The sequence below is a fragment of the Salvelinus alpinus genome, chromosome 14 (genome assembly GCF_045679555.1).
Source record: "Salvelinus alpinus chromosome 14, SLU_Salpinus.1, whole genome shotgun sequence".
Taxonomy (NCBI): domain Eukaryota; kingdom Metazoa; phylum Chordata; class Actinopteri; order Salmoniformes; family Salmonidae; genus Salvelinus; species Salvelinus alpinus.
In genome coordinates, this window is record NC_092099.1 from 29,225,063 (window position 1) to 29,232,339 (window position 7,277).

The 7,277-nt window shown below is 41.3% G+C and overlaps 1 long non-coding RNA gene across 1 annotated transcript; it reads left to right on the forward strand.

Annotated features, from left to right (window-relative positions):
- Positions 1-5,744: 5,744 nt before the first annotated feature.
- Positions 5,745-7,029, forward strand: LOC139538183 (uncharacterized). The gene is made up of 2 exons (XR_011667687.1): positions 5,745-5,806; positions 6,343-7,029. It is a non-coding gene; the product is annotated as an uncharacterized lncRNA (long non-coding RNA).
- Positions 7,030-7,277: the final 248 nt, after the last annotated feature.

Genomic DNA, 7,277 nt, shown 5'->3' on the forward strand with positions numbered 1-7,277 from the left:
TTTTTACAGAACATTGGTGGAGCACAGCAGGGATGCATCTCTCCAACAGCACCCTGGAGAGGGGGCTGAGAATGGACAAGCAAAATATTTTACGCCTTTGACAAGGTGGGCACTGCTTATCAAAGGGTGGCATCAGCGATCACCTAAAAAGCCCATATGCCACCTGTTGAGAGAAATTGTCATTGATTTTGGGCAGAATTAAGTGAGGTTTTATGTGTAGTTGTTGGAGGTGCGTCTTGGTCAGTTTAGCTAAAAAATGCCGCCCTCGTCAATCTGCCGCCATAGGTGGCCGTCCTGCCTAATGAGCAGGCCGACCGTGATGGAGACGTTGTCTTACCTATAGCCAACACATTTATATGTACATCGTGGCTCCCTCCATTGTTTAAAAAAAATGTGTGGTAAATTCCCTAATCCCTAATGAAAAACTGGATTAAAAAGGAGGGATTGTCCAGTGGAAGCATTGAGCAGGAGTTTGATGTCATTACATGTGTTCTGGAATCAGTTCTCAAAATCAGTGTATAGTCGACACTCTCTCCCAAACAGGTTTAGATTCCAGATGGTTCACTCCAAGTCTTATTGCTGCACTTTAGGATGATATTACTGCCCAGATAAACACATTCATTTCAAATCTCTGAAATTAAGACAAATGAATGTCAAATATTCAAAATCAGTCCCACTTTAAATCAAATGGCCTAAAACCAAAATACCTACACTTTAATGGCTATGTACATTCCTGTGTAAATACAATGTAAATACATACAATGCCTTCAGAAAGTGTTCATACCCCTTGACTAATTCCACATTTTGCTGTGTTACAGCTTAAATATAAATGGATTAAATATATGTTTTTCTAAACCATCTACACACAATACCCCATAATGACAAAGTGAAAACATGATTTTAGAAATTGTTGCAAATTTATTGAGAATTAAATACAGAAATATCTAATTTACATAAGTATTCACACCCCTGAGTCAATACTTTGTAGAAGCACCATTGGCTGTGATTACAGCTTTGAGTCTTGCTGGGTACGTCTCTATAAAAGTTAAGCGCACCTGGATTGTACCATATTTGTATCAAGGACACAAAATGTCAATATAATAAATTTAAAAAATCAGTTTGTAACAACAAAATGTGGAAAATGTAAAGCGGTGTGAATACTTTTTGAAGGCACTGTATGTTTTAGGCCTATGCATGTGAATTATTACTGGCCACGTCAAGCAGCATTGCCAAATTTATAATGCCTTCAGAAAGTATTCACACCCCTTGCCTTTTTCCACATTTTGTTGTGTTACAGCCTGAATTTAAAATGTATTCAATTGAGATTTTGTGTCACTGGTGTCGTGGCAGAATCAGATTTAGCAAGTAACATAGATAGATAAGATGTTATTTTCATCATATGCTTGTGAGATACTTGTCATTAGAATGGGGCCCTTTGGACTATAGGATTGGCAGTGCATTTTCCCCTTCTGTGATAGGGCTTAGTAACTTGGGGCCAGAGAGAGGAGAGGTCAGGCTTGTCTTCATAAGTCAATGTATCTGTTAAACCATGTGGTGCTATGTAGAATATCAGAAGGGGAGGAGGACAGAATGGAACATTGTTTTCTTATGAATGTGTCTGTAACTATAATCTTAAACCATGTGACGGGATGGCGTTATTAATGGGGAATCTCATATTAATCTCATACAATGTCTGTACGCCAGTCACTCCCTACTTTTCTCATAGGGGGAAGGAGTTTGGCAGTGTTTGTAACCATTGTATGTCCCCTCTGAGGTTGCCCTTATCTTGATCTGGTATATGACCTAAGAGGCTCACTGTCTTTTCTGAGCTTATCCAGGAGGGGTTGAATGTTGGATGGGAGTATCTAGAAATGACAATTGATATATGCCATTGGATGAGGTAAGGTTTTGGTAGACAGTGAAGTACCAAGCATGCGATTGAAACCTTGTCTTGGGAGATCAAACTGAACGATGATTTATAGCTGATGCTGTCTAGCGATAGGATACTCCTCTTTCGGGTAAAGGATTCTTTGTAAGTTGAGAGGGGTGTATCTTGGCTATAAATGAAACTAAGAATTGTTTTGTAAGTGTAACAGTATAACTTTAAACCGTCCCCTCACCCCGACACGGGCGCGAACCAGGGACCCTCTGCACACATCAACAACTGACACCCACGAAGCGTCGTTACCCATCGCTCCACAAAGGCCGCGGCCCTTGCAGAGCAAGGTACAACACTACTTCTAGGTTTCAGAGCAAGTGACGTAACTGATTGAAACGCTAGTAGCGCGTACCCGCTAACTAGCTAGCCATTTCACATCCGTTACACTCACCCACCCTTTCAACCTCCTCCTTTTCCGCAGCAACCAGTGATCCGGGTCAACAGCATCAATGTAACAGTATAACTTTAAACCGTCCCCTCGACCCGACACGGGCGCGAACCAGGGACCTTCTGCACACATCAACGGTCACCCACGAAGCATCGTTACCCATCACTCCGCAAAGGCCGCGGCCCTTGCAGAGCAAGGTGCAACACTACTTCTAGGTTTCAGAGCAAGTGACGTAACTGATTGAAACGCTAGTAGCGCGTACCCGCTAACTAGCTAGCCATTTCACATCCGTTACATAAGCACTCTCAGAGAATTCATTTATAGACACTGAATTGATCTGAGAGTCAAAAAAGGGCTTTGGCGAAGCTTATATATATATATTAAAGATGTACTTTATAAAATAACTCTGACTTGTGTGTGGTTGGGTCTCTCTCTCTCTCTTTATTGAGTAATACAGGAAATTACCACGACACGGGCCTACACACATATCCCATAACATCTAAATGGAATGATGTTTTTTGACATTTTTACAAATTAATTAAAAATGAAAAGCTGGAATGTTTTGAGTCAATAAATATGCAATCCCTTTTTTATGGTAACCCTAAATAAGTTCAGGAGTAAAAATTTGCTTAACAAGTTGCATTGACAATAATAGTGTCAATAATATTTTTGAATGACTACCTCATCTCTGTACCTCATACATACAATTATCTGTAAGATCCCTCAGTCAGGCAGTGAATTTCAAACACAGATTCAACCACAAAGACCAGGGTGGTTTTACAATTCCTCGCAAAGGGAACTTATTGGTAGATGGGTTAAAAAAGCAGACATGCCTTTGAGCATAGTGAAGTTATTAATTACACTTTGGATGGTGTATCAATACACCCAGTCACTACAAAGATGCAGGCGTCCTTCCTAACTCAGTTGCCGGAGAGGAAGGAAACCGCTCAGGGATTTCATCATGAGGCCAAATGGTGACTTTAAAACAGTGACTGAGTTCGATCCCGCTTTAAATGATGTGCAGCTTTTGAAGGCCTCATAAAGCTTTCATAAACACTACATAAATGTGTTACAAATCATCTATAACCGTATACCATGCTAAATAAAGGGTTCATAAATGTGGCATAACTGTGTGACATAACCACCAATGTAAAATGTGACATAACCAACTATGTCAAATATGACATAAACCTGTGCCTTATGAAGGGTGGCATAAGCACCGCTTAATAAAGGCCTTATAAATAATATTAAATTGAGGATTCATAAAGCAATTATAACCTGCCATGCATCTTGGTAGAGCTTTGCAACGGCAGGATGTTGGGTTCGATTCCTGGAACAACCCATATGTAAAAATGTATTCACGCATGAATGTAAATTGCTTTGGATTAAAGCTAAATTGTATATATTATATTATATTTCACTAAAACATTTCCAGGATGGCCAAACCGCTTTAGCTCTTCGGTGCATAGTCAATATTGGACCTTACCTCAACTTCCCCCAAAATACTGTGCTGCAGGATGACACACACCCAAGTGTAGTTGGCCCTACGTTGGTAGGGCCTTTTATAAATCTGTTTTTATTTTTTGCCTACTTCTGTTTTTTCCCAAAATTCAGTTTTCTTGGTTTTGATTTTACAGGTTTCGGATTTCCATTTTGTTTTTCTGGTTTACCCCACTTTTTCCCACTTTTTTTATATATTTTTTTTTCTGTGTTCACAACAATGCTTAAACCACATCTTTTGAGGTCTGGGGAAAATCTATTAAACTTTTTGAGTGTAGTTGCCCTTTATTTCAGTAAGCATGCCCTGCACTGTTGTTTGGTTAGCGGGTTTTTTCTGTAGTGCAGTAAGCGCACCTGTGATGTGATTCGGCCGCCAATGGAAAGGGTAGAGTAAAAGGCCAGCAACACTCCGTATTATTCAGAGCCCAATGAAATGTCACCATATATACATTCTACAGACCCTAGTGAGTGTTCTCTACAATACTTTTACTGCGGCACCCAGAATAGTTTTTGCTCTCAGCCAATATATTTTCTAAATACATTGATTCGCGTTGGGGGCATTTATTTGAACTTGGAACATGTTTTAAAACCCAAATGTAATGCAAATTTCACTTACATATGAACAAATATGAATCATTGTTAATGTTTAGATAGTCATTTTTATATACACTACATGACCAAAAGTATGTGAACACCTGTTCGTCAAACTTCTCATTCTAAAATTATGGGCATTAATATGGAGTTGGTCCCCCCTTTGCTGCTATAACAGCCTCCACTCTTCTGGGAAGGCTTTGCACTAGAAGCTGGAACATTGCTACAGGGACTTCCATTTAGCAACAAGAGTATTAGTGAGGTCGAGCACTGATGTTGGGCGATTAGGCGATGAATCAGATTCGCCGTTCCAATTCATCCCAAAGATGTTCGATGGGGTTGAGGTCAGGGCTCTGTGCAGGCCAGTCAAGTTCTTCCACACCGATCTTGACACACCATTTCTGTATGGACCTTTGTGCACGGGGGCATTGTCTTGCTGAAACAGGAAATGGCCTTCCCCAAACTGTTGCCACAAAGTTGGAAGTACATAATATTCTAAAATGTCATTATATGCTGTAGAGTTAAGATTGACCTTCACTGGAACTAAGAGTCCCATGAAAAACATCCCCAGACCATTATTCCTCCTCCACCAAACTTTACAGTTGGCACTATGCATTGGGCAGGTAGCGTTCTCCTGGCATCCGCCAAACACAGATTTGTCCGTCAGACTGCCAGATAGTAAAGCATGATTCATCACTCCATAGAATGTGTTTCCACTGCTCCAGAGTCCAATGGCGGCAAGCTTTACACCACTCAAGCCAAAGCTTGGCATTGCGCCTGGTGATCTTAATCTTGTTTGCGGCTCCTCGGTCATGGAAACCCATTTTATGAAGAGGCAGTTTGGAACTCGGTAGTGACTGTTGCAACCGAAGACAGACTTCAGCAGCACTCAGCTATCCCGTTCTGTGTACTTGTGTGGGCTACCACTTCGGCTGAGCCATTGTTGGTCCATGACGTTTCCACTTCACAATAACAGCACTTCCAGGTCTAGCTGGGCAGAAATTTGACAAACTGACTTGTTGGAAAGGTGGTATTCTATGACGGTCCCACGTTGAAAGTCACTGAGCTCTTCAGTAAGGCCATTCTACAGTACTACCAATGCTTGTCTTTGGAGATTGCATGGCTGTGTGCTCGATTTTATAAGCCTGTCAGCAACAGGTGTGGCTGAAATAGCCTAATCCACTCATTTGAAGGGGTGTCCACATACACTACATATATACAAAAGTATCATGAATGGTTATTTACACTTTTCTATTATTACTTTTATTTTGAAAATGCCCAAAATACTGGAAGTACTTTTTCCAGTGTTGCTGACTAGACGCTGATCATGTGGTGAGTTTGCAAATCAAAAGCCCCACTTGTGCTGCCACTGGACAGCAATAAAACAAGTAAGTTAACATGTATTTATTGTAATTTAAATTAGTTTGTAGTGGTTAAGTATTGAGTTAGATTACATACTGTTGCTACCGCAATCGTTATTTCAAACAATTTCAGTGACTTCACAGCAATTGTTAGCTAGCCGAAATGTAGCTACCTAAGTTAGTAGGCTCAGCTAAATACAAATCCATTTAAATATAGCCATGTCTCATAGTCACGTAATGAGATTTGTAAATGAAAGAGGAATATAATAATACAAATGTAATGAAGTTTCCCATCTTCCCATTTACATTTTCTCCCCATCATTACGCACTCCTGCCACCATCTTTATGCACACCTGCCTTCCCCCGTCACGCGCATCAGCAAATTATTGGACTCACCTGGACTCAATCACCTGTTTTATTTATCAGTTCCCCCAGCTCTGTTCCCCGCTGCTGCATTAATGTTCGTAGGTCGTTATGTTATCCGTTGCTGATGCTGTTCCTGTCCTGTTTAGTACCTGTGCTATATTAAATGTTGACTCCCCGTATCTGATTCTCATCTCCAGCATCAATTCTTATAGAATGCAGCAGCCATCAAGCGAAGCATCAGGGAGTGCTGGCTTTCCGGTTGGTGGTGAAGTCGGGTCCGGGGCTGCCACTGATGGAGCCAGGGGTGCCTAAGCCAGCTGGTCGGGCTTCCACGCCCTAACTGGCTCGAGAGGTGTTCTTGTCCCGGTTGGCTCGGCAGGCGCCCATCCCACGTCAGGCCTCAGCCGGATCGCCAGGGTTTTACGCCAGCTGGCTTGCCAGGCATCTACGCTTCAGCCGGCTCATCAGGCTCCCATGATTCAGCAGGATCCTCAGGCTGTCATGCCTCAACCGGGTCGTCAAGCTCCAACGCCTCTGTCAGTTTCAGCAAATTTTTGGACTCACCTGGACTCAATCACCTGTTTTATTACCTGCCCTATATTTGTCAGTTCTCAAGCTCTGTTCCCCGCTGCTGCATTAATGTTCATATGTCGTTATGTTATCCGGTGCTGACGCTGTTCCTGTCCTGTTTAATGTCTGTGCTATATTAAATGTTGACTCCCCGTACCTGCTTCTCATCTCCAGCGTCGGTTCTTACAGGCGCAGCACAGAAATGGCCTTATCCAGACAAAGGCACTTCCTAACAGGCCTGCTACATTTCTTTGATACTTTTAAGGTTGTGTCGTGTCTTTGGCATCATTAAAACTGAATAATTTTTTATCAAATAACTCTCTGTATTTATTATTACACGATTAAACTGATTAATCATGTAACTGTAATTAACTAGGAAGTCGGGGCACCAAGGAAAATATTCAGATTACAAAGTTATAATTTTCCTAATATAACTTTCAGATATTTTAATATCTGATCAATTAGTCTTCGAATTAATGAATTATTATTTACCTCACGTTAGTCTCATTCCAAACGTCGTAAATTGTTGGTTATCTGCACGAAAATCAGTCTTCACTATGAG